Source organism: Pleurodeles waltl, chromosome 5 (genome assembly GCF_031143425.1).
Source record: "Pleurodeles waltl isolate 20211129_DDA chromosome 5, aPleWal1.hap1.20221129, whole genome shotgun sequence".
NCBI classification, from domain to species: Eukaryota; Metazoa; Chordata; class Amphibia; order Caudata; family Salamandridae; genus Pleurodeles; species Pleurodeles waltl.
Genome location: NC_090444.1, coordinates 1,464,547,496 through 1,464,575,339, shown reverse-complemented (window position 1 = coordinate 1,464,575,339; position 27,844 = coordinate 1,464,547,496).

Sequence of the window (27,844 nt, the reverse complement as noted above, 5' to 3'; positions counted from 1 at the left end):
GCGACGGGTGCAACTGCACCCGTCGCACACCAGCAACTCCGCCGGTTCCATTTGGAGCCGGCTTCCTCGTTGCTGGTGCTTTCCCACTGGGCGGGCGGCCTTTTGGCGGTCGCCCGCCAGCCCAGCAGGAAAGTTAGAATGACCGCCGCGGTCTTTTGACCGCAGACTAATAACAAAATGTACCTTCAAAGAGCATGCCTTTAATTTGCTCTATCACGAATCTTAAGTGTCAATGTTAATGTTGAAATATTTATGTAAATAATGATGAAGTAATAATTTTAAGGGAGGACATGACTTGACATTTTTATTGTTTTTGCTGCATGGAGATTTAATATCAGGAAATCTTATAAGGAAATTCCACTTCTAAGAAGCTGCTCACAGCTTGCCTGAATACAAGACACCCAACTATGTCCAATTGAAAATTACATTATTATCTACATCATTTTGGCTTTACAAGTAGGTCAGGTAACCGGGAACCACCAAATTGAATTGAACACTAATTATAAGTTATCATTGATATTTTCAAAGTCCAACAATTCTTCAAGCTTTCAAAATAATAAATGGTCCCAATGCAATATTTTTATGATGAAGATCTTTTGCTTGATTGCCATCACATTTAGAACCAAATCCCAATTCAGCCAGCCAACAGGTGTTCTTCTATATATTTGGAACTTTGTCAGAGCTATAACCAATACTGTAGTTATAATTAGGCCACATTGCCTGTGGAAGAGCATTTTTGCTAATAGCTTTGGTGCTGTTTGATGAACCTTCACAAAATTTTCCAGAAAAAAATTAGTCCACCTCAGCTGATTTTTGGAAAGTTCTGGAGTGATCCATCAATCTGGGGGCATGAAAGAGGGAGTCTTCCAAAACACATTTTTTTAGTACTATTTCCCATAGAAATTTTAGGAATTGATACAGAAAAATGGCTGAACAGAACTATACTAAGGCCCTCATGTTCTTGGCGGTTTGGGCGGCCATGCCGGCGGTGGCGGGAAATCCTGCCAACCGGCATGGCGGCCCAGACCGCCACATAATGAAGCCAGGAAGGACCGCCATAGGTGGCCCTCCTCCACCGCCAGGCTGCCTCCGACATCGCTGCTGCCCCTCGGATAAGGATCCCAATTCCCCCAGCCTTTCCATGGTCGGTTTCCCTGCCAGGGAAAGGCTGGTGGAAGGGGTGCTTCGGGGCCCCCCTGGGGGCCGGTGCATTGCCCATGCACTTGGCATGGGCAGTGCAGGGGCCCCTGTGCAGTGCCCCATCGCGCAGGTCACGGCCTGATTTAAAGGCAGTGATCTGCGCAACGGGTGCAGCTGCACCCGCCCGACAGAGGCATTGACAGCGGCAATGTCCCAGCCAGGCATTCTGCTGGGCCAGCGGGCGGAAACAATGTTTCCGCCCGCTGGCCCAGCATAATGTTTGTAATAAGTCTGGCAGGGTCCCAGGGGGGCTGGTGGTCGATAGAAAGACCGCCAGCCTGAACATGGCAGTGAAAACCGCAGTGTTCTTAATGAGGACCTAAATTTGGAAAAAGGCCAATTTTTACTGAGAATGTGTGTGTTGGAAATTCATCCTTTCTGCAGGGACACCCCAATTGTTTTTCCTTTTTTCTGAACCCTATTTTTGGTGGCTACAGAACTCTGTGCAATTTACCCCCTTTAACCACTTCTGTGAGATCCCGCAAGACTCCCATGGGATCCAGGGCAGCCCTCCTTTGTGGTCCAGCTGGAGTATCATGGGGTATCACCGGACTATGTAGGCGTTAAAAAGTAAAGCTAGCAATGTTCCGTGGCAACTTGGAGTGCTGCTTGTGTGACAGTGCCACAGGAATACTGCTGTACTGCAAACAAAAAATAAATAAATTAAAAATGTGGGGCTGCACTGATCCTAGATGGAACTAGTAAATATGTTCAAGTGTAGGTCATCTTCAGTATCTCCACACTCTACTCCACAAAATGGTGCCCCCAATGACCTGATTAAGATGTCATTTTTTGGTCTTTCACCTCATTTCTATCCCTTTTTTGCAACTAAATGCTTCATCAAAACGAAAGAGAACGTACGTAATTCTTCACTTATTTCTCACCAGCAGCCAGAAAAGACTAGTTTCTATAGTGCAACAATCACAATAACATCCACCATTTGACTTTAATATATCGGTTATGGAAGCAAGAAAGCACAATGGAAATAGTGTATGGGAGTCTTCATTCCAGCAGCACGAAATACGTCTGATAACCGAAACAATAAGAAAGGCATCAGAAGGACTATGTCAGGTTGAAGTGGACTGTTGGATGGTAAATAGCACGAGAAAACACCAAGTACACGTTAGACGTACTTTAAAGAATATGACGAGAGATTTGAACACATTCTATCACAAAGCAGTTATGAGCGAATTGCGAACGTGCTGATATAATTGCAGTTTTCATGTTAGTAAAGTTTTATTAAAAATAGTTACCTGTGGCCTAGTTTTATTTTGCATTAATCTCGTTGGCAAAAAACGGGGATTTAGCAATGGTTCTAAAATCAAATATCTTGTTTTTTTACCCAACATAACATCCATGTAGTAAACTGAGCATCATTCAATTCTCCTACTGAAGGCCCTAAGAATGGCAGAATATCAGGAAGAGAGAGGTGGAAGGGGGCTCGGGACCCACCCTGAAAATACAATTAAGCACGTTTTAAATGAATATTTTTCCATATTAACCTTTGTATGAATTATTGTTGCAGTTTTTCGGTTTCTTTGCATTATATCTACAAGAAGAAACAGTTTAATAGGATTCTTCTTTCATGACAGCAGGAAAAGCATTTCAATTATGTAAATTTAGTTCCAACGAAAAGTGCTGGATTAGGTTTTTATTTGATAGTATAGATCGCATTTGAGATAATATGGCTGAGATATTATGAATCAAATTGCTATGATTAAGGGGCCACAAGTAGCACAATCTCCATCCGTTCATTTCTACAAATTAACATTTGTTTCCAATTACTGAACTCAGTTCACGCAATGTGACTGTATGATACAGACTTAAATGTATGCTTATGAGGAACAGAGTTCTCATACACATCAATAGCTAAGGCAGTTGGGCAAAAATGTAATTCTTAAATTCCTGACGCTACTAAGTGACAGAACAGCATCGGAGAAGAGGCATAATATAGGTCTATCATGGAAGGGCATGAAGAAATGTATGGAATATCAACCATTGAAATACAAAGGAGCACAGGAGTGCCGATCTTCTCCTGGAAATGATGGCTCGAAAACCTGCACAAGAGGCTTAGTGATGGGGGTCATTTCAGTCAATGACTTAGCCAAATAGATATTTCTGGGTGATAGAAATGTAGAAAAGATATTTTACTTGAGGTATGTGTATCCCTGAGTGTGTTTTTTTGTAAAGCCCACGTAGTCAATTAATATGGGTGTGCACGTTAAATATTAACTAAAAGATGCATCTGCCTAACAGTGGGTAATACTGCCATGACACTGACAACCCTAAAAAACAATTGCTGCCTATGACGGACTTCCTGAGAAAAAATAATGGTTAACCTTAGAGAATCTTAGGGTGTCATTTTGTGACCTACAATAATCCTGATTTAGGCGCAAACTGGAGTATTCCCCAAATAGAGATTCCACATTTCTAATATGATCAAATCCGCAAAGTTTTACCCTTATGATTTTCGTAAGAAAGCAGTAAACAAGGAATTATTCTATGTTTTCCATTTCAGAAGAGTGATAACATAGTTTATACCACATTGTCACCTATTCTGAGGTGTAGAAAGGTACATATGATTATAACCCTTCCAGTAAGCACAACTCAGTCGCATCCGTGTTTGCTGACTGCTTTATTACCACACATAATTACAACAACTTGCAATTAGGACCTTGGCATTTTTCCATCATGGGGTAGCCTCTAGGGTTACTTATTGGTTAACATTTTTAAACTAAATAATTCTGATAACTTGATAAGAGAAGAAAATGATATGCCATGCCCTGAATGAAATTTCATCATGCAAGCTACCTATCTTCGACCCACAGGCTGCTGGTCTGAAGAAAAAGGTCTTCAAATAAAGTTCATTCAGCAGTTCACTGCACAGATCTGGTGTCTATGTCAGTCTGGTCGTCAACTTTACATAGTCACACTCTGATTACATCAACATGACCATCAAATGAATGAGAACAATCCTGCGATTAAAGAATACATTTATCATGACCAAAAGCTGCCTTGAGCTGTCAGACGGTTTAAAATCATAATCAATAGCTTTGAAGGGAGATCCAAATCGATTCCCAATCCGTTATTTCAAATTTCTTAATGCAAGACCAATTTATTTATCACTTGAGGCAGCTTGTAATTGTTATAAAACGGCTTCTAAATAAGAAAAAGCATTTGCAATGCAATGGGTCTCATGTTTACTCGAGTTGCAGCTATTAGCATTGTAAACTCCTAACCGCACTTTTCTTGTCACATAAATTGAAAATGAAAAGTAAAACATTTTCACATCACTAACCAGACTTTTCTTGCCATATAAAATGAAAAGTAAAAGTTTCACATAAGCGAGCCGAAGGCCACCATCAGCACAAAGCAGACACACAAAGGGAAATAAAAGTTTGCTTGCAGTGAAACCTATGGGCAAAAGTGCAATTATCAATGTAACCAGCAAAGGTGCAATAATCTATATAACCGGCAAAAGTGCAATTACCTATGTAACAGGATCGATATCATGCAAAGCGCTCGACTACTGCCAGTGAGATCGGGCTGCCACAAAAGAGAAAAAGTAGTCCAGAAACTGGACGGAAAACATCAAGCCTTGTATGTTTTCAGTAGTTGGTCGATGCACTCAAGGAGGGACGTCCAACTCAGTAACACAACAAAAAAAACAATGAATGCATTGCTGTTCAGCCATTCGTTATGTTTTTTTTTTTTTTAAGTGCACTGTATTACACACAGAATTACATATTATGCATAGATTATCAAATCTGAACAAGTGGCAGTGGAAATGCCTGTTGGAACACCCTCTGACTTGTCCTGCCTACCACTAGGGCTGTCAAACAAAAATACGTTCATGAAAGTCCAGTAACCCCCCCAATGTATCCTGGACTCCCACTGGTGAAGGCACTTTCAACACACTACAAACTAGCAAGCCCTAATCCCTAAAAAAACAATACCCCATATGTCTATCACAATTGTGAAATAATCCCTAAAAACACAATACCTCCATAAGTCTAACCCAATTGTGAAATATGAATTAATAATAATTCAGCCGACTGGCTTTCTCATGCTCTCACCATATCATTAACTAGAGAACATAAGCACTGTCATGTAGAACATTCAAGCAAATGAAAACATATTTCAAAATGGTAGTAAAATATGTACCTATTTTAACTTTCATTAGTCATATGACATTCCTGCAATAGTAAGCAGAGTAAAACAGTGACCATTAAATCAAGAGCCTTATCTTTACATTGAATAAAGTTGCCTAGAAATCAAAGTGGGCCAACAAACAATGGTGCATGCATTCCAGATCCTCTGGGCCCACAGCTCAAGATTGGGAATTACTAACAAATCAAGCAATCTCTCAGGATCACTCTTCTTTGTACCCAGGCAAGTTTGGCTGGCAAATTCAGGAAATTCAGTGGTTCTATGTAGTGGATCACGGATGCTCCTGTGTTCCCCTCCAGCACTTCACTTCTCCCCTTATGATTCCCCTGCCCTCCTTGGGGCATCATTAGAGAGTGTATGCAGGGATGATGGGGCACTCTACTACTCTGAGGCAAGGCCTTGATTAAAACTGCACTTTGCTTCACGTAGTGGTTGGAGAAGCCTACTGCTACTTATTTTCCACATGGTTTCTCTTCAATGTGGGGAGAAAGGTGAGTGCATGCTGGATGAATTAGAACCTGGGTTATGACACCTTTTCACAGTGCCTCCAGTACAGACCACAAGGTGTGAGGTGTCAAAATCCAGCTTGCAACAAGATGATGTGCAGCAGTGCCCCTCAGCTCAAGGGGCACTACTTCAGCTCTTAAAATGCTGCATGAGTGGCAGAAGCAAGTTTAGGTATATCTGGCCCCGATGGGCCATTTCCCTCATGGTTATCTGTTTCTGTTCGACCGAGAGAGCTCTTTAAATGCCTCCTGACCTATAAACATGGATACTGTTTCGATCCTATTTCCAAACCCTACCACTGCTGCTTCTCACTTCAAAATAAATAGGCTGTAAAAGACCTCAGGAGCTATCCTCCTGCCATTGCAGCAAGTAGTCTCCTGGCTTTGACCTTCCTGCCCCATTACTCCATGGCCCTCAAGCAGAATCAACTGCCTGAGTACACTCCAGAGGTAGCTCTGTGTCGAGCAGGAATCAGTGAGTTTACTCAATGGGCAATCCTAATAGGAACAACCCTAAGAAGTCCAAACAGTCGACCTTATTTACGGATTCTCAGCAAGTCCACCCCCTGGGAAAGCCAATCAGAGTCCAGCAGAGTCCTTCCTCTCCTGACAAGGGTTTATCAGCAAGCCAGTCCATTGTTTCTCTCTGTTATTCAACTCTTCTCAAAGTTCCTTCCCAATTTCAGGGATTCAAAAGTAGAAATGGATAGTTCTAAGGGTAGGGAACTTTATCGAGTCTAGAGATGCCACATCACCCAAACTCCTAACTCGCGATTCCTGAGAGTGGATCACTGGTTTGCCCTCCCCAAGCACAGCATTCTGGGACTTTGAAGATGGTAGAACCAAGTGATGGTCAAAAGGCCTTTTCTCCTAGTTTGGGCTCAAACATATTTACACTGCAAAACTGATATCTTCCCTCAAAGACATCAAAGGAAACCACTGGTTACAAAGGTCTGTCAGCTCTCCCTTAGTTCCTTTGAGAAAGACATGCCTAGTATAGGCAGGTAGTGGGGGCTAATCATCCTATCCGAAGTCCCTACACACCACCTTTTTCTTCTCAGGAAAAGGATCCCCAAGGACATTCCGCCAGCCTCACGATTTTCAATGCATCTATGACCCTGCTAGCAAACATTGTCAGATCCCACGGTCTCAACATCATATCCTATGCATACAACACCCAACATCCATTCACTCACCGATGACCCATTCACCACTGTTAGACCTGACAGCCTTAGGGTGGTCTTCTCCCAATCTTTCTGCCTGTTTGTCTCACATTTGTGCTGTATTTTTTGTTGGCCTTAGGACTCCGAGCACTTAGCACTGCTGACCAGTGCTAAAGTGCATGTGCCTCTCCGCTAAAACATTGCAACATTGGTATATCCAAAATTGGCATATTTAATTTACTTGTTAGTCTCTTGTAAAGTGGTATACCATATACCCAGGGCCTTTAAATTAAATGCTACTGGTGGGCCTGCAGCACTGATGGTGCCAGCCACAAAATTAACCTTTAAACCTGTCTTAGGCCTCCCTTTGCAGAGCCTGTATGTGCAGTTACACTGCCACCTCGACTTGGCATTTAAAACCTCTTGCCAGGCCTCAAACTCCCCTTTTATTACATATGTCACTCCTAAGGTGGGCCCTAGGTAGCCCATAGAACACAGTGCTATTAAAGTAAAAGGCATGACGTACTTTTAAGTTTTACATACCCTGGTAGTGAAGCACTCCCAAAGTAATTTCTCATTATTGTGAAGCCTATTCCTCTCATAGTCGAGCATTGGGAATTACTTAATATACTCAAAGCTGTATTTCCTGATGAGAAAGTAGTAGCTTGGTCATGTTTGATATAATTGGAGTGACTTTCTTTTTGAGGACTTGTGGGAGTACTACTTTGGTCCTCCCATTGTGAGAACATGCATTTGCCTTCTTTTCCGTATCACCATAAAGAACTTAAGAGAAGCAGACATATCTATAGCACTGCAGTTTTACTGCAATAACTTTAAAAGCATAACGTGGATTTTTATCATTTTGGTCTCATTTTATTCAGATAAATACCATACATTTTTCTAAATCTTTGTGTAGTCTTTTTGGGATGTCTTCATTGTGTTACTGTGTGTGTGTTGCACAAATTATGTATACATTGCCTCTTACATTAAGCCTCCCTGTTCTGTGCCAAACTACCAGAGGGTTTGTACAGGTTAATTTAAAGTGTGTATCTGACTTACCCTGACTAGAAGTGTGGTCCCTACTTGGACAGGGTGCGTACCACTGCAAACTAGAGACCCAATTTCTGACAACCACCAATAACAGTTTCCACAGATGCATGAGAAGCGTTGCTAACTGAATGTAAAATGTCTGCCTGCAGCTGAACACAGAAGATACCGAAGTTCTAATCTTTGGCAAGAGCAGCAACACATGGAATGACTCCCAGTGGCCTCCAGAACTAGACCTCTCATCCACTCCCACGGAACACGCCAGAATCCTTAAAGTCATCATTAACAACAAACTCAAAATGAAATCACAGACTAAATCCGTCTCTTCTGTCTGATCCTAAACTTTACTCATGCTATGCAAGTTTTTGAAGTTGTTACCTTTACACACACGATGCACTGTGATAAAGGCCCTCATTACCAGCTGACTCGACATCTGCAACACCATCTACGTAGGGATCACCGCACACCTCTCACAAAGTCTTCAGACCATACAGAACAGCACAGCCAGACTCATCCTCGACCTGCCCAAATGATCCCACATCACACCACACCTCAGGCAACTCCATATGCAGAAGAGATGCCAATTCAAGCTGCTCACTCACACACACACAAAGCTCTACACAACCAAGGACCTGCCTACATTAACCACTACCTGAAATTCCACCACCTGCCAAGAAGACTAGTGCCTCCCTATCACTTGTCCACACTCCCCACATCCACCTCTGCAGAAGCAGAGGACGGTCCTTCTCCCACATAGCACCAAAAACCTCAAACAGCCTCCCCATGCATCTCTGGACCAAAACCCATCAACATCCTTCTAGAATCCTGTAAGGCCCCGAAGAGCTAGCTGTTCGACTAAGCCACCAAGACCTGCAAGCACGAGGATACCCTTACGGGTGCTTAGCTGCGCTTTATAAATCCTATTTGATTTGATTTTAAAGCAAATCCTCCCAAACTGCCCATTGTCCTATTGTCCACAGAGGGGCTTTGAACTGCCAGTTGACCAATAGAGTAATTATTTTGGCCCAGCAGAGTTCAAACTAAATCTCAATGATGCTGGCTGAGGGAGATGTCACAAAAAATAATCATCTAGGAACGCACATAGATCCATTTTTTTATATGTTTTCATGACTCAGGCAAACATTGAAAAACAATTGTCTAGAGCTTTCCTATGTTGAACTGATCCAAAATTAGTTTTCGATAAAAAAATGGCAATCCAGATAAACACTACATTCTTAAAACTTAATCAAAAAGGGGGAAGTTCTTTTGGGTATTCAGGTCCTACACAGGCCTTTCCATTTGCAACAGGATTACATTGTCCCTTGCCAACACGTACATGTGTCCACATGTGACCAGAGCATGGTCTCTTAGTCTAGCCGCACAGCAGCAGACCTTATTTTAAAAGGTCACTGGTGGTTACAGTTCAAAACCATTTTGACAGACACTTACAGTCCCATTCACAGCATAAACCTAAAAACTGGATGGTCCAAAATGAAAAATAACCATGGTGGGGTGAGAGTTTATGGGTCACACACTGAACAATAAACTAGCAAAAAGAAGTGACATTACATTTGAAAAAACAGTACAAGAATACTGTACAAGAATTTGAAAGACTGTTGAATCTTTAAGCTATATGCTACTTACCGGCCCTAAACTATAGTATCACAAAATAATAAGTTAGCTATTATTGCTAAAAGCTTCTAGAAGTGCTACTGTGTGTAGTGTTTTTAATTTTCTTGCCTTTACGTTTTTAAAAAGGGTGCCAAATGAAAATGTTATTCTTGGTTCACAATGTCAGTCTTTGTCAGATGTTATGTTGTAGTTCTATGGACTTAGTACACCTAATATAGTCGTGGGCGTAAGTCACGTAATTAAATGTAGCTTATTCATGCAGACTTACCTTAAAATTCTGCAAGATTATGCAGAATCACGTGAGAAAGAGTAATTCTGCATTTAGCAAGAAATAGATCTAAATTCAACAGAATACACATAGCAGTGTGAGTGGCTGCTCGCACTCACTGAATGTGCACTTGAGGCAGGATTTTCCCCCCGCTAACTCCCGGCATTCAACGCTAGTTTCTTAATGCAAAATACACATTCGCAAAAATAGTGCACAGCTAAATGAGCTCTTGTTGTAGGATCGTCTTCCTCCAAATTACTCTTAATTACATGAGTGGGCGTAATCATGCAATTATCAATAATTCCATGTCAAAGAGTAACTCAGAATTATCAATATTACTCTGATTACTCCAGTGTATTTGAAATTTCACCCAGGCCTAGTGTAACATTTCTTTTTTTTAAATCATATAGCATAACTAATGCAAAAACAGCAGGTCATTAAATGAAGCACCAAAAATATAAAATTGAGCTTTCTACAGGAATCCTTCAATATGTTAGACACCAGAATTATCCTCTTGGAAAAGTTTGCCAAGACATGCAAGATTGCTTGTACCAATTCTCTTTACTAAAGAAAGGTAAAGTATACCTCCCTTAAAGAGGCTACAAATCTGCTGTTCAAGCCCTCATTCTTTTGAGTATAGTTGGCGGGAGTGCCCTTCCCCTTCATCTTCCAGGATTCCCTCTGCCCCACCCCAATCGCAACCCACAGGCAACAGATGACATCTTAACTGCCTAAGAAAATATATTTCTATCACTCTTATACTGACAAATGGCTCTCCCATAGCTCTGTTTACCAGCCTACACAACTGTTGTGACAATCATCTAAAAAGGCAATTAGAACCACCTTCTTTTTAGCTTAGCAGCCCCTTTAAGCCCCCATATCTATCAGAACTTCCCCAAATCTGCTCCAATTTATGAAAGCTCTGGGTCACACCTCTTTAAAGAACACATCACAATTAGATGGGCTTATTCTTACATAATTTTGTTAATTTAGTGTTATGCTTGCTTGTAAAACTACCAGAATTCAGCTATAATGGCACACTAGTTAATTATGCACCGTTTGCAGCAAAAATATAGCACAAGTGCACAGGAACAACAAGAATGACCAGAACACAAGTGACTGCTGTTTGTGGTGCTTGTTCATTTCCAGTATTCATGTTTTAACAGGAAAGGTGTATTCATGTTCAGAATAGAAGCAGGGGCACATTTTGTTTCAAAATATAGTGCAAAATGATGTTTTTCCATTTCATGTAACTATGCGTAATGTTCAGGAATTTTGAGACATGACCAAAGCAAATTGCTCGGATTTTGTACTCCTCTATCACAACAGCATAACGATCTTCTTCTGCTCTAATTACCTGGCTACCCCTCTGTTTAACTTGGCCCTCTCTACAGGGTCACCCCAAACTTTTTGCTACACTACTATGTTTTTTAAACCAATTTTGTTGGCTTTTACGACTCTGTGTACTTTACCACTACTAACCAGTGCTAAAGTGCTTGTGCTCTAGCATTCAAATATGTTAAAATGTGTCTTAGTCCCAATTGGCACATTTAATTTACTTGTAAGTCTCAAGTAAAGTGGGGTACTACATGTACCCAGGACCTGTAAATGTAATGCTACAAATAGTCTGTCAGCACTCATCGTGCCACCCACTTAAGAAACCTTTTAATCCATGTCTCAGGCCTTCCATTGCAGCCTGTGCAGTTTTAAATTGCTGATTCAACCTGGAAACCAAGCCATTTGGCTAAGTCTGACCCTTACTTTTCAACACATGAGTCACCCCTGAGGTCCTAAACAGTTGCTAGGGCAGAGTGCAGTGTACTGAAAAATTTGGACATGCACTTTTACTATTACATTTTACATATATTGGTAGTCAAAAACCATTACATTTGGCTTTCACTATTTTATGACCTATCTGTCCTATTGGATATCATTGGGTCACCTTATTACATTTAATACATGATAACCTTTGTTTGGAAACGGGAAGAAATTACACATTTGGTTTCAAATGATTGTAATTTAAAAACTTCTTTAACAGTCAGTTTGGATATCAAGTCACAATTCCCAAAAAGTTGCTTTTAGGAATTTGCTATTTTCCTGTCCTATTCATTTGGTGCCCACAGCCTGTGTCCTGCGTCACACGACTAGGTGTAGTTGGCCTCCTGGCATTCCTTTCAGACAGTGAAACAAAGGGGGACTCACTGTTGGCAGGATGGGATGTCCTGCCATGAGAGGAGGGGCAGAGATGCTCTCTGTCCCACTTACATTTCAAAGGATCAGCCTTGAGTACACTCACAAAGAACCTGACACTGGTTTTTGTTACTCTAGACTTCTTGGAAGATGGACAAGGAAAGGGGGATATTTCCAGAACTAGACAGTAGAATGGCCTTGAAGTTTCTCCCACTTTCACAGCTGGTGGCAGATATAAATATTGGATTATCAGACCAACTTTCAGTTCACTCCTGGGCATCTGGAAGATGCTCAGAAGAACTGCCTTGTAATTCATAGGACTGTTCTGCTGCGTGGGGCCTACTGTGCACTTTAGAGAACTGCTCTGCTGCTAACAGAGGAATGCCTAGCTGCTTGAATCCTGCCTTGCAACCTCAGAGATCTGTTCTGCTGCTTAAGGTCTTATTTGCTGCCTGAACCCAGGACTACCATAGGCACTCCAAGGGTTAGTAGGCTGGCCTCCTGTTTTGAGCTGCAGGCAAACAAAACACTCCAACAACTTGAGCCCTGCAACTGTATCATGACTGAAGGGCGTCCTACCCTCTAAGTGGTGCCCAACCCGTCCTGGATCCTTGGAAGCAGTGCTAAAGATGCCCAGACAGCCAAAAACCAAAACTTGGGATTTAGAAATCTTTCCATTAACCCCTTCGCTGCCAGGCCTTTTCCCCCTCCTGTGCCGAGCCTTTTTTTGGCTATTTGGTGCAGTTCGCGCTTAGGCCCTCATAACTTTTTGTTCACATAAGCTACCCACGCCAAATTTGCGTCCTTTTTTTCCAACATCCTAGGGATTCTAGAGGTACCCAGACTTTGTGGGTTCCCCAGAAGGAGGCCAAGAAATTAGCCAAAATACAGTGAAAATTTCATTTTTTTCAAAAAAATGGGAAAAAGGGGCTCCAGAAGAAGGCTTGTGTTTTTTTCCCTGAAAATGGCATCAACAAAGGGTTTGCGGTGCTAAAATCACCAGCTTCCCAGATTTCAGGAACAGGCAGACTTGAATCAGAAAACCCAATTTTTCAACACATGTTTGGCATTTTACTGGGACATACCCCATTTTTACGATTTTTTGTGCTTTCAACCTCCTTCCAGTCAGTGACAGAAATGGGCATGAAACCAATGCTGGATCCCAGAAACCACAACATTTCTGAAAAGTAGACAAAATTCTGGATTCAGCAAGGGGTAATTTGTGTAGATCCTACAAGGGTTTCCTACAGAAAATAACAACTGAAAATATTGAAATTAAGGTAAAAAAACATACATTTTTCTCTCCGTTTTACTCTGTAACTTTTTCCTGCAATGTCAGATTTTCGAAAGCAATATACTGTTACGTCTGCTGGACTCCTCTGGTTGCGGGGATATATAGGGCTTGTAGGTTCATCAAGAACCCTAGGTACCCAGAGGCAACAAATGAGCTGCACCCTGCAGTGCGTTTTCATTCTATACCGGGTATACAGCAATTCATTTGCTGAAATATAAAGAGTGAAAAATAGCTATCAAGAAAACCTTTGTATTTCCAAAAAGAGCACAAGATAAGGTGTTGAGGAGCAGTGGTTTTTTGCACATCTCTGAAATCCGGGGTGACCATACTAGCATGTGAATTACAGGGCATTTCTCAAATAGATGTCTTTTTTACACACTCTCTTATATTTGGAAGAAAAAAATGTAGAGAAAGACAAGGGGCAATAACACTTGTTTTGCTAATCTATGTTCCCCCAAGTCTCCTGATAAAAATGATACCTCACTTGTGTGGGTAGGCTTAGCGCCCGCGACAGGAAACGCCCCAAAACGCAACGTGGACACATCAAATTTTTTGAAAGAAAACAGAGGTGTTTTTTGCAAAGTGCCTACCTGTAGATTTTGGCCTCTAGCTCAGCCGGCACCTAGGGAAACCTACCAAACCTGTGCATTTTTGAAAACTAGAGACCTAGGGGAATCCAAGATGGGGTGACTTGTGGGGCTCTGACCAGGTTCTTTTACCCAGAATCCTTTGCAAACTTCAAACTTTGGCTAAAAAAACAAATTTTCCTCAAATTTTGGTGACAGAAAGTTCTGGAATCAGAGAGGAGCCACAAATTTCCTTCCACCCAGCGTTCCCCCAAGTCTCCCTATAAAAATGATACCTCACTTGTGTGGGTAGGCCTAGCGCCTGCGACAGGAAATGCCCCAAAACGCAACGTGGACACATCACATTTTTTTGACAGAAAACAGAGGTGTTTTTTGCAAAGTGCCTACCTGTAGATTTTGGCCTCTAGCTCAGCCGGCACCTTGGTAAACCTACCAAACCTGTGCATTTTTGAAAACTAGAGACCTAGGGGAATCCAAGATGGGGTGACTTGTGGGGCTCTGACCAGGTTCTGTTACCCAGAATCCTTTGCAAACCTCAAACTTTGGCTAAAAAAACACATTTTCCTCAAATTTTGGTGACAGAAAGTTCTGGAATCAGAGAGGAGCCACAAATTTCCTTCCACCCAGCGTTCCCCCAAGTCTCCCGATAAAAATGATACCTCACTTGTGTGGGTAGGACTAGCACCCGCGATAGGAAATTGCCTAAAACACAACGTGGACACATCACATTTTTTCATAGAAAACAGTGCCTACCTGTGGATTTTGGCTTCTAACCCAGCCGGCCCCGGGGGGGCAGAAATGGCCTAAAATAAATTTGTCCCTCACACCCCCAACCACCCCCCGGGAGCGACCCTTGCCTATGGGGTCGCTCCCCCTGCGTGACATTGGCGCCAAAAAAAAATCCCCGGTGCCTATGGTTTCTGCCCCCTTGGGGCAGATTGAACTAAAATCGGCCAATCAGCCCCCAAGGGGGGCAGAAATGGTCTAAATACAATTTGGCACCCAGGGGAGCGACCCTTGCCTAATGGGTCGCTCCCCATCTCTAAAAAAACAAACAAAAAAACAAAACACAAAAAAACAATTTTCCCTGGCGCCTAGAGGTTTCTGCCCTCCCTGGGGCAGATTGGCCTAATACCAATAGGCCAATATGCCCCCAGGGGGGGCAGAAATGGGCTAAAATAAATTACCTTCTCTGGCAATTTTCTTTAGAAATTCTTCTTAGTTTAAAGATAAGCCAAGACCTGACCAAACCCACCATGCTTCATCTCTGTCCACACTAATTTTCGATTTTGCCCTGGTTTCACACAACTAGATGCTCGCAGTTGGCACTTTGATCTTTAGCTGCTACTAAAACATTGTAAACATTCATAAGTCTCGTTCTCCTATTTGGGTTTTTGTTGTTTTGGTCTCAAATTATTACTTAAAGTGTACTCTATTTTTCTTCATTGTGATTTTTCTTCTGTTGTGTTTTCACTCTGTTACTGTTTGTGTGCTGCGTAAATACATTACACATTGTCTCAAAGTTAAGCCTGACTGCTTTTGTATCAAGGTACAAGAGAAATTGAATAACTTTTGTGTTTCACCTTGACAAGGATTATGGTTGCTATTTAATATAGGCTCCTAACCCACCAACCTCCAATCACTTGTTGCCTTTAAACCTGTACAACTCTGTTAAGCCAGGTGATATTGTTGCACATCAGTTATTGCATTTGATATTACAGCTACAATTAGACACAAAAGTATATTTCTGTGTATGCTCAGGTGTTGAAATGAGAGCATTTGCGCCCTTACCCAGTTTCAGGCAGCCAAGGAGCACCTATAGTCACATACCCTTGTTTTATTGCGAAGTTGTGATATGGAAGCATCAATACCCAAGCCTGGTTCTTAAAGAATGTACTGCATAGCCTTATGGCCCATCTTTGCACTAAATCAAAGCATTAAATCTTGAGGTGAGAGGGGCTAGCTGCTGGGTGCTTCAACCATTGAACTATCTTCAGCCATATGTTCTAATCAGAGCCACTGATTCCCCACATCAACACAGACAAAAGTAACTGTTCTTCTGAGGGTTCATGAAAAGTGTGGTTGGCATGCTGTCAAACAAGAAGGGTACCAAGTGTCATACTGCCCCTTATAATAGCAACATGACACACCCTGCATAACCTCCTCTATTCTTCAGCCTACAATCAAGATAACATCACAAAGGAACAACCACAGCAGATTTAACCTCAGTGAAAAAAGAACCCATTTGAGCCAGGAGATTAGAATGTGGACTGTTCGCCACTGGATATAGTTGATGCTGTGCATTCCCTATGGCAACTCTATGCCAATGAACTTTCTGAATCCTAAAGGTGCATGCCTATGTTTTTCTGCCATTGCAGGTGATTTGCTTTGTGATTAAATGCTAAATTACTATGTAGAAGTTCTGCTTGTTGTGTTGACTGTAATGTATTATGTATTCTGCCAAGTACCTCAAAACCTGAGGGCACATGATCCTATATAGCAAGGCTAATGTAATGTGCAGTATTTGGTACCAGATTCTCATGTGGCTGAGGAGAGAAATGCAAGTTTCTCTGGAAGGAATCATTTACAAGAAATAACGTATGGGAAAGTGGTTTATTAGTTGGGGTGAATTAGTGTCCTGAACAAGTAACAATGTCATTATCCTCTTAGGTCCAGTCAAAGTTTCAATAAGTTAAACCTGAACTCAGCCTCAGTGCCTATGGGAACAGAGCAGACGGACCTAACTTAACGAACATATGTAAAGCATTTAAAAGCAACAAAACAGTTAAAAAGTCAAACTACAATGTAAGAAAAAGCCCAGTCCAATTTATAAAAATAGAGGAAAAGGCAATGAACTGGAGATATGATTTTTTTAAATATTCAAGTGAAAACTGTGCCAAAAAGAGCAAAGCTCCAATGGCAGTTAATGATCACAGTACACCAAAACCTAGATATGATTTTAGGCCAACCACAATTTAGTGGCAAGTAAGTTTTTCCAGCTAGAACCTGGGGCAGGGACGTTCAAACAAGTTCCCAACACCCAAAAAAAGAAACCTTGTTGAATTTCTGAGGCAAACCTCTTCTTATGTGAGATAAACCTGAGATGCAATCCAACAATGTGAAACTGTGCTAGCCAGATGCTTTCCACAGTCACCTTGAAGGTATGAAGCTCTGGAGCAAAAAGATGAAAAAAAAATCCCAAACTTCTTTTGATGCCCAAACAACTACAGGAGTACAAACCCAAAAACAAAGGATCTCAGCAGGAGGACTTAGAGACTCTTAGAGTGTCAGGCAGAGAGCAACAGCAAATTATAGTCCAAGTCTAGTTGCCACTGGTCACCTGGGAATCTTCACAGGAATGTCGACGTAAGAATAATTTTTTATGTTCCTGGATACACTCAGGAGGTTTTACTTAGGTTTCAAGTGGAAGGGAGCCCAATCTCCCAAGATCTTTCCCACAGGTCACAAATGCAAAGTGCAGCTGGTTCAGTATGCTTGGTATACTTGAGAGGGCAAATCCAAGATGGCAAAGGTCTTCGTTCACACCATGTTTGGGCTTTGAGGCTGGTGGTGTGAATGACGAGTGTAATATGATAATGTTAGTGTCCTCCCACAAGTAATGCTAAAATCCAGTACAAAGCAGGCACTGCACCCACAACAAGCTGGGAGACAGAATTCTTGCAGGGCAGAAGTACGGGACTTCAGTAACCAGTAACCAGACAAGGGATACACAAGAACGTGTACAGGCATCTTGCTGGCTCTGTTTGTGCATGTGCTTCAGACAGAACTATCATGCAGGATCTGACACTGGAGTGTCAACAGAAAGGTCACAGCCTCCACTGTGCATATTCCACTGAGTTCAGATGAGTCATCTCTGCACATTCAGGGAAGCCTAATGTGTGCTCCTGGGAAGTATTTCACACTTCTTTAGAGTTTGGAGTTGTTGGAGAGCTAATGCAAATTAGCTTCTTAAATCTCAGGCAGGTAAAGAATAACTTTCTAAAATGTACTTATCATTAATATTTATGAAAAATCCAACTTCAACTTTGATTTGTATTTAATAATTATTAAAATTGTGGTTTAAATATCTTTCTTGCTGGTTCCATTCTCGAGATACAGTTTTATAATTTTATTATGTTGTCTGGTTGTCCACAAAGGATTGCAATGCCTGCCAGAGAAAAAAATAGCTTTTCTTGTCTGACCATGCACTGATTACCCCATCATAGACTTTCAGATCATCACGTCAAAAACCAATTCTCAGAGAATGAAGGTACATCTATACTGACAACCACAAGAGAAGAAATAACTATGTTCTCACGTGCAAGACTATTTAGCAATTGAACACTGACTGTGTATTTTCAGCACAGTGCCTATGGTCTGCAGAGAAATCATACATATGAAGGATGGTAATAAGAGCTGCAGCTGCCCACAAACTAAAGACACATAACGAAACAGAAGTGCTGTTAGAAGAAATCATGAATCAACTGTAATCATATAGGTAGGTACCCACAGCTGACAAACTACGATTATTAATCTGTACTGTTCAATGGCAGAGAAAGCTTTGCTTAGGATCTGTTATAACCATTAGACGCAAAGAGAAACAGCAAGATGGCTGCTACTATTTCAACTGAAACAAAAAGATGACACTTCTAATGGTCGTTGAGAAATCTGTTGGATATCACTAAATAATCTGCAGCATACTTTGCCCAACCCTTCACTTTGGATAACTCTGAAAACAAAATTGAGGAGGAATCTTTTTAGACAAACATACTTATCACAAGGATATTGCCTACCCTGAAAGAAAAGCTTAAACATTATACAACACTGGATCAGAAGCTATCAAGTGTATGCCTTCAAGGAAAGCACATGAGGAGAATGATTTTCCCATCAACTTTTATAATATCAAAACCAAAAAATCTATTCCATTCCTAACAAAAGTATTTAGAGAAGCTGCAGAAACTGGGAAATTGCATACAGAACTCAACAAGGTGTATATCCCACTAATTTACAGTCTTGAAGACATCCGCTCCAGCACAGAATCTGTAAACTGATTTCGCTTTTGAACAACACTTTAAAAATACTGGCAAACGTGCTTGCCAGTTGCCTAAAGACGGTGATCCTGTCCATCATCCATAAAAATCAAAAAGGTTTCATACAAGGCAGGACCTCAAATAACTGTTTTTTTAATTCTATTTCATTTTCTTTGGCAAGTGAGAACAGAGGCCTCAATAAAATTTACACTGTCCCTCAATACAGATAAAGCCTTCAATTGAGTGAAGTGAGATTACTTATTTGGGGTGATGTCCCATATGGACTTCAGTGCCAATTTCATCAAGATGGTGCAAATTCTTAATGTATAACTCACAGCAAAAGTTAATTGCAATGGGTTCCTTTCAGACCAGACTATGTAGGTGAGCCAGATAAGGATTCCCATTAATACGTCTATTTTTTATGATTGCTCTTGCACCTATGGCGATAGCAATCAGGGAAGATGCTACCCTACATAGAAACCTAACTAGTAGAGGAGCAGAACTATACCATATGCAGTTGATGTGTTACCCACTCTCTTTCAATTTAAGTAATCCGTCCTAGCACTCCTAGATATCATTACAAAGTTCTTATCCTTCTCATGATACATGATCAATTTGTCTAAAAGAGAAGCCCTGCCAATAACCATGACTGGCTGCCACAGACTTAACAGGAAATCCCTTCCATTGGGAGTCACATAGGTGGAAGGTCTTAGGAATAGTAGTTAGAGGTGACTTTCGACATATGAAAGAAGACCATGGGCCTGGATTAGATCCTGACGGAGGAGGTTAATCTGTAAAAAATGTGAGGGATATCCATCTGCAGTATTACAATCCCATTATGTCCTAGTGGTATCATAATACAGTGAGCAGGATATGTGTCACTTTTGTGATAGATTATTCCATCCACCCGGATCTAAATCAGGCTCTATGTCTCGGTGCTAATTAGCCAAATACAATGAGTTGTTCACAAATGGAAAGGTCTCCAACTCTCTCTGTGGGGTAGGGCTCAAATTATTAAAATTACAATGGTCCCATGTTTCAATTACGTGTTTGGCATGCTCCTTCTCCCAATCCAACAAGAAAAGCTAAGATCCATTGATTACCAAATCAAGAAGTACATATGATAAGATGGTAAACCAGATTAGCAATGTCAAAAGTTTATGCAGATACCACCTGTGGAGACCTCCAGCTCCCCAACATAGAGCACTATAAAGATGCACATCAACTATCACACTGGCCTTCCATTTGAAAGAAGGCCTAGAGACACTAGTCTTGGTCCCCTTTAAACGATCCCTCCAGGGAACAACAGAAGTTACACACAAAATATACAAGCAACTGAATAGTGCAATTTTCCATCCGGATCAGGAAACTGCAACATAAGGTTCATGAAAAATAGTATTTTTCCTTTTTTTGCACCAATCTGGCTTAATGCTGTGCTACTGATTGACAAACTGGCTTTCAATTGGGTGGCATGGGCCTCTAAGGGTATCCTCCTAAACAAACAGATTTTGACTGAAGACTCAGTGCAGGAGTTCCCAGTATTGCATGCAGAATCTAGTCTTTCTGACCACCAGTGGAGGAAATACCTACAGCTAGAAAGCTGTATGCTGATGAAGAAACTTGGACAAGCATCAATGCCACCACTGACTTCTGATATCCATAACTATTTGGCATTTAGACCTTGATCATTGAAAAAATGCTCTTATACTCTCAAACAAAAACAAAAAACATCTACACAATTTGTGATCTAAGAAGTGTCAAGAAGGCTTTGATGAGGGTGAGTGGTCAAATCCTTTTTTAACCCATAGCAGGACCCTATGAGAAGCCTGTTTGAAGTTACGCTACTACAAGATTCACCATGATATGCACCGGTCCTCTTTCAGAATCCATCAAGCAAATCTAGCAGCCACTTCAAACTGTTGATGATGAGGAAAGATGGGGTAGACATCATACACATGCTTTGGTAATGCCTGGAGCATTGCCAAATACTGGAGCGAGATATGTCACATACTGAAGGGAGTGCACATCTTCTGATTCCAACAAACACAGGACTTAGCAATATTACACAAAATTGAGAGCATAGATGACAGAAATGCTCATGAATGGAGATGGCTAGAGTCTCCACTGTTGATTGCCGTGATATGTGTTCTGTGAAAAAGATGATCATGCACACCATCAAAGGTCTTGGACTGACCCGAAGCTATGATTAACTATCTGTTAGCTGAATTTGAAAACATATAGAGCTGCTGTCCAGGGTTCCTCTCAGCCTGATATTGATATCTCCTACAACTGATTAACTCTTTTTTCCAATGTATTGCTTACCAAAAACACAAATTACAATCCTGTTGGTTACTGGGGTGGTGATAGGCTTGCCTAGACTAAAGGAATAGACAATATGAAATATGGAGCGAAAGTGGGGTGTGGTATACATAGATGAGAAGACACTGTTCTGAAAAGTACCTACATCTCTTTTCATTCTGATTTTGGATGCTATACTTTGATCTATAAAATTGTTGATACAATATACTGGCATTGTAAAACGGTTTTAGTAGATATCTTTAAATGTGCAGGATCGCTATATTGAAAAGGCAATAAAAATATATAAAATGGAAAGGGCTTTTAGGGCCTTGTCCCTGTATGAACATGGTCACATAAAATGTTCTAAATGTCCCATTTTTAAAAACGAATGCACCCTACTTTGTGGACAACATGGCTTAGATGGAGTAACTTTCTACTATTTAAAAGGTATGCTTTTGCCTGTTAAAAATGGATATTTTAACAATTCCCACTGTAGGTTTTACACTGCAGCAGTCAAGCTATTATGGCAAGCCTGGAGCCATGTCTTCCTTTGTCACATTAGTGGATGGCACAATGAGTGCTGCAGTCCACAGGTAACATTTAACTTTTCATCTCATGGGTGTATTGCTGCACCATTCAATGAGGACCTAAGAAAAGGTTATGGTTGCCAATTAGTAGTTAGCCAATTTGGCAAATTTTTGAACACATGCACTGAGATCTGTTTAGTAGGAACCCAGTGCCAGAGTCACAAAACCAGAGGCATCAGACCAGACAAAGATGGTCATTACAACCCTGGCGGTCGGTGTTAAAGCAGCAGTAAAACCGTCAACAGGCTGGTGGAAAAAATGGAATCACGACCGTGGCGGAAACCGCCAACATAGACAGCCACTTTAACATTCCGACCGCCAAGGCGGTACAAACAAACACCGTGGCGGTAACCACCAACAGACAGACGGAGGACAATGTACCGCCCACAGAATTACAAAACTCCAATTCGCCACCTTTTCGGGGCGGATTAACCACAAACAAAAACACGGCGGAAACAGGACTTGGAAGGTGAAACGCTCACCTCTACACACCCCACGAGGAACCAGGACGCCATGGAACCCGAGCTCCAGATTCTTACACCCTTTATCTTCCTGCTCCTCTACCAGGAGTACGAATGCCGGCGGCGAAGACCACGGTGAGTACTGCACCTTCGACACAGGGGGGGTGGAGGGAAAAAACAGTGACACGCAACACGCAAAACCCCCACCCTCACCCACAACAACACACACACTAATAAATCATGATACATTACAATTACACCCCCCAACTCCCCCTGGAAGAATGCAAGGACAAAAGGAAATGAGTCGAATGACTGTAATATATTCAAATACAGTAATCAAAAATATATACATATCTAAAGATATGTACACTATAAACAAATATATACACCGAGAATACAAGTCCAAGGTATTCCACTATCATAGTCCGTGGACCACTGGGCCCAAAAGGCATGGGCGAGGCCCACACAAGATACCCGAACAAGACGGAGAGAACACTGCTGGGGCATCAGATAGAAAAAAAGCAGGCACCTCAGGGGGAAGGGAAGGGGGGGACACCTCAGCCGGATGAGTGCTGGATGCCAGATCCAGGAGGGGGCTCCATGCCCACTGTTCAATCCTGGGGAGTGCAAAGCCACAGTCTCTCAAGTCTGTACAGTGGGTGGTTTGCCCACTGTTCAATCCTGGGGAGTGCAAAGCCACGGTCTCTCAAGTCTCTACAGTGGGTGGTTTGCCCACTGTTCAATCCTGAGGAGTGCAAAGCCACAGTCTCTCAAGTCTCTACAGTGGGTGGTTTGCCCACTGCTTAATCCTGCGGAGTGCAAAGCCACAGTCTCTCAAGTGGATAACATTCTCCACTGGTTTTGGAGGGGGCTTTGTGCCCAGAGTGCTTCATCCTGCCAAGGACAGAGGTAGTGGATGTGATACTCCACTGGTTTTGGAGGGGGCTTTGTGCCCAGAGTGCTTCATCCTGCCAAGGACAGAGGTAGTGGATGGGATACTCCACTGGTTCTGGAGGGGGCTTTGTGCCCAGAGTGCTTCATCCTGCCAAGGACAGAGGTAGTGGATGTGATACTCCACTGGTTCTGGAGGGGGCTTTGTGCCCAGAGTGCTTCATCCTGCCAAGGACTAAGGTAGTGGATGCCTTTCTCCAAAGGTTCTGGAGGGGGCTTTGTGCCCAGAGTGCTTCATCCTGCCAAGGACAGAGGTAGTGGATGTGATACTCCACTGGTTCTGGAGGGGGCTTTGTGCCCAGAGTACTTCATCCTGCCAAGGACAGAGGTAGTGGATGCCTTTCTCCACTGGTTCTGGAGGGGGCTTTGTGCCCAGAGTGCTTCATCCTACTCGTGGCGGCCTCAGTAGCGTCGGAATCTTTGGCGCTCACTGGCCTGTGGTGCTTGTTGCGGCAGTGTCCTGGGCAGCGGTGCTGGTGGCGGTGGTGTCCTGGGCAGTGGTGCTGGTGGCAGTGGTGTCCTGGGTAGTGGTGCCGGTGGCGGCGGTGTCCTGGCCAGCGGGGCTGGTGGCTGTCTTGTCCGCCGTGCAGATTTTCCAAGACTTGACGGTTTGACTGTGCCCCTTCCCCACCTTGGATGGTGGTGCAGCTGTCTCCACACTCCCAACTGTACCCCTGGGAGTGGGTTTGGTGGCTGATTTCTTTCCTCTCTCCCTCCGGGCACTGGACAACTTTTTGTGCTTTACAGGTGGGGGACTGTCCGTGCTCTGGCTCCTTGCCACACTGTCTGTCCTGCTGCCTAGCGCACTCCAGAAGCCGGTTACTACTGGCACCACTGGTCCCGCAGATGTTGTGGCTGAGGTGCTGGGTTGGGAACTGGAGAGGCGGGCCCTAGGAGACTGAAGGGGTGCGGGAGGTGAGGGAAAGAGGTCAAGGTTGGACAGGAAAAGTTTTTGGGGAACACTGGGACGGGTAGATGGAGGGTGTTTGGGAGTGGAGGAAGAGGTAGTGGTTGTAGGAGGTGTACGTTTGGTGACTTTGGGTGAAGGCGCATGCACTGGAGGCTGTCGTGAGGTGGATGGCTGTTGGGTGGGTGTGTGTCTGCGTTTGTGTACCTTGGGAGGTGGGCTCACAGACACACCGGTAGAGAACACAGGGGATGTGTGATGGTAGTGGGGGCAGTGACTGCACCTAAGCGGGGTGTGGTGGTGGGTGTACTGGTGATGGACGTAGTGGCTGAGGATGCAGTGCATGCAGGTGTGAGTGGAGACGAGACAGGGAGGGAGTAGGGAGACGAGGAGGAGGGGGCCACAGTGGAGGCAGTGGATGTTGGTGTGTCTGCATGTGTATGATGCTTGCGTGAGTGCCTGTGGGATGTGTGGTGCTTATGTTTGCCAGAGCTTCCCTTGTGTGTTGAGGTGTGTGGATGTTGGTCTGATGGTGTGCTTGGGATAGGCTGAGGTACAGGGGATAGGATCTGGGTGGAGGAAGTTCGAGGGGGAGGCTAGAGCCAGGGACAATGCCTGCCATCAGTGCTGAGGCCAGAGTCTGAAAAGCTTGCTTATGGGCTGCCTGACCAGAATGAATGCCCTCCAGGTATGCATTGGTGTGTTGCAACTGTCTCTCTACACCCTGGATGGCATTCAAAATGGTAGACTGCCCAACAGTAAGGGACCTGAGGAGGTCAATGGCCTCCTCACTGAGGGCAGCAGGGGTGACAGGGGCAGGGGCTGAGGTGCGAAGGAGATGCCCACCCTCCTGGGTGAGCGGGCACAGGACACACGCTGAGGGGCTGCTGGGAGGGCGGTGCTGGCAGGGGGGGTGGCGGCTGTACCTGTAGATGCGGGGGGCACAGATGGGCCCGCCACTGCAATGGAGCTCCCATCAGAGGAGGAGTCCGTATCGCTGGTCTCAGCTCCTGTCCCCGCCGTGGAGCTCCCCTCGCCCTCCGTCCCACTGGTGAATTCAGACTCCGCTGTGTCACCCTCCAGGGGCATGTGGGATGCAGCTCCCTCCTGCTCCGGTGCCACTGCTCCTCCGCCTGATGATGCTAATGCACACAACAACAGGGAGAGCACAAAAAGGAGGGGAAGACAGAAGGAAGACATGTTCAGTGCATGCAATAACGCTACCGTTGGCAGACACTACAGACACGCCGTGCACTTGGAGTTCCCTAATCAATCCCAAGGACATGGGTTACAAGGCTATGCCCGATTGCTGCACACATGGATGTCACAGGAGCCTGATTAGGTGTAGTTGGCACTGTACACAGGTGGAGTGGGGTGCCACAGGGCTCACCTTAAGAAGGGACCTTGCCCACTAAACACGCCCTGGCCTAGGGGAACCCACAGCCCACCTCCCCTACCCAGACACCTCCAATGCGCACTGAATCAGCAGAATGAGAGTGTACTCACCCCCTTGTGGGTGCTGTGATGCCCTCAAGCACCCATCCAACTCCGAATACGCCACCGCCAAGATCCTGAACATCAGGGGGGTCATGGTGCGACGGGCACCCCTCCCACGTTGGGAGGCCGTACCCAGCTGGGCCTCCGCGGTCTTCTTGCTTCAGCGGCGAATGTCCTCCCATCTTTTCTGGCAGTCGGTGCTCTGTCTGTGGTAGACCCCAGGGTCCGGACTCCTTTGGCGATGGCACGCCAAATGACCTTCTTCTGGTGGGCCCTGACCTACAGGAATAGTACAGGGGAAAAGGAGAAGATATTACCATCCACACCATCACAGCCATTGGCCCGCATCCTACCCTTGCCATGATGCACATGCACTCACTGTCGTTTCATGCACGCCTAATTCTCACCCCCCCCATCTTTCATCCACACCACTCCACACAGGCATTGCCCATACAGCATGCTCACAGTGTACATACCTGTTTGTCTGGAGGACCGCAGAGTAGCATGTACTGGGAGAGGACCCCATCCACCAGTTTTTCCAACTCCTCCATGCTGAAGGCAGGGGCCCTTTCCCCAGACACATGAGCCATTGTCTCTTCCAGACTGAGGTCACAGCAGCACTTGCAGAGTAGGTCCTCTCCTGTCGAATATCAGGTATCAAGTGATTGAACAGAGAGAAAATGGCGGTCACGTCTGCAGCAGTGCATACCGTCACTGCCGGCGTACATCGTCATTGGCTCCTGGGACCCATAGGGTCCAATGTTAACCAATGCAGGATAGTGCCGTGGTCTTCGACCGCCTACCGCGACGGTGTACAAAGCCAGCGCAGTTACCTCATATCCCCTTGTCCCACTTTATAGGTCAGGCAGCCATCATTTCATGGGCCCACATTGCATTATTTTGGACTGCGTCACACATATCTAGGCCTTGCTTAAACACTAATACAGGCATATGCTGATTTGCTAATATTTTCCGATTAAGCTGTCTTTATGTACCTCAGAGTTGGTTGACTCTCTGCTCGCTGTTCTCCTCCAAAGGCACCGTCCGCTGGGGTATGTGAGGAGATGGCGGCATCCTCCGGTGTACAGACCGCTGGTGGACCTGTCGACAATGGAGGAGCGACATGTGATCATCACCTACAGACTTGATCGTCCACAATCCTGGAACGGTGTGCCCAGTTGGAGCCAGACCTGATGTCAGCTATCCGCCATCCCACAGGAATCCCCCCTCAAGTGCAGGTGCTGTCAGTACTCCATTTCCTAGCAATGGGTCTTTTCAAACTACAGTGGCCATAGCATCAGAGATGTCCCAGCCTATGTTTTCCAACGTGTTGTCCAGAGTGTTGTCTGCCCTGCTGAAACACATGCGGAGCTACATCATTTTCCCTCAGGTGGAGGATTTGCCTACAGTGAAAGGTGATTTGTATGCCCTGGGACATATCCCCAACATCATAGGTACCATTGATGGGACACATGTGGCCTTGGTCCCCCCTGCAGGAGTGAACAGGCGTACAGAAACCAGAAGAGTTACCATTCGATGAATGTGCAGATGGTGTGTTTGCCAGACCAGTACATCTCCCATGTGAATGCCAAATTTCCTGGCTCAGTGCATGATGCTTATACTCTACGGAATAGCAGCATCCCTTATGTGATTGGGAAACTCCAGAGGCACCGTGTGTGGCTATTAGGTGAGGACATGGACCCAATACAGTGTGACTAAGTGTCTGGGGATGTCCCTATGAGTTAGTGTGTGTCTAACAGTTGTCACTTGACATTTGCAGGTGACTCTGGTTACCCCAACCTGTCATGGCTACTGACCCCAGGGAGGAATCCCAGGACAAGGGCAGAGGAACGCTACAATGAGGCCCATGGGTGAACTAGGAGGATTATAGAGTGGACCTTCGGCCTCCTGAAGGCCAGGTTCTGGTGCCTCCATATGACAGGTGGTTCCCTATTCTACTCACCAAAGAAGGTGTGCCAGATCATCGTGGCCTGTTGTATGCTTCACAGCTTGGCTTTGCGACAACAGGTGCCTTTTCTGCAGGAGGATGGTCCAG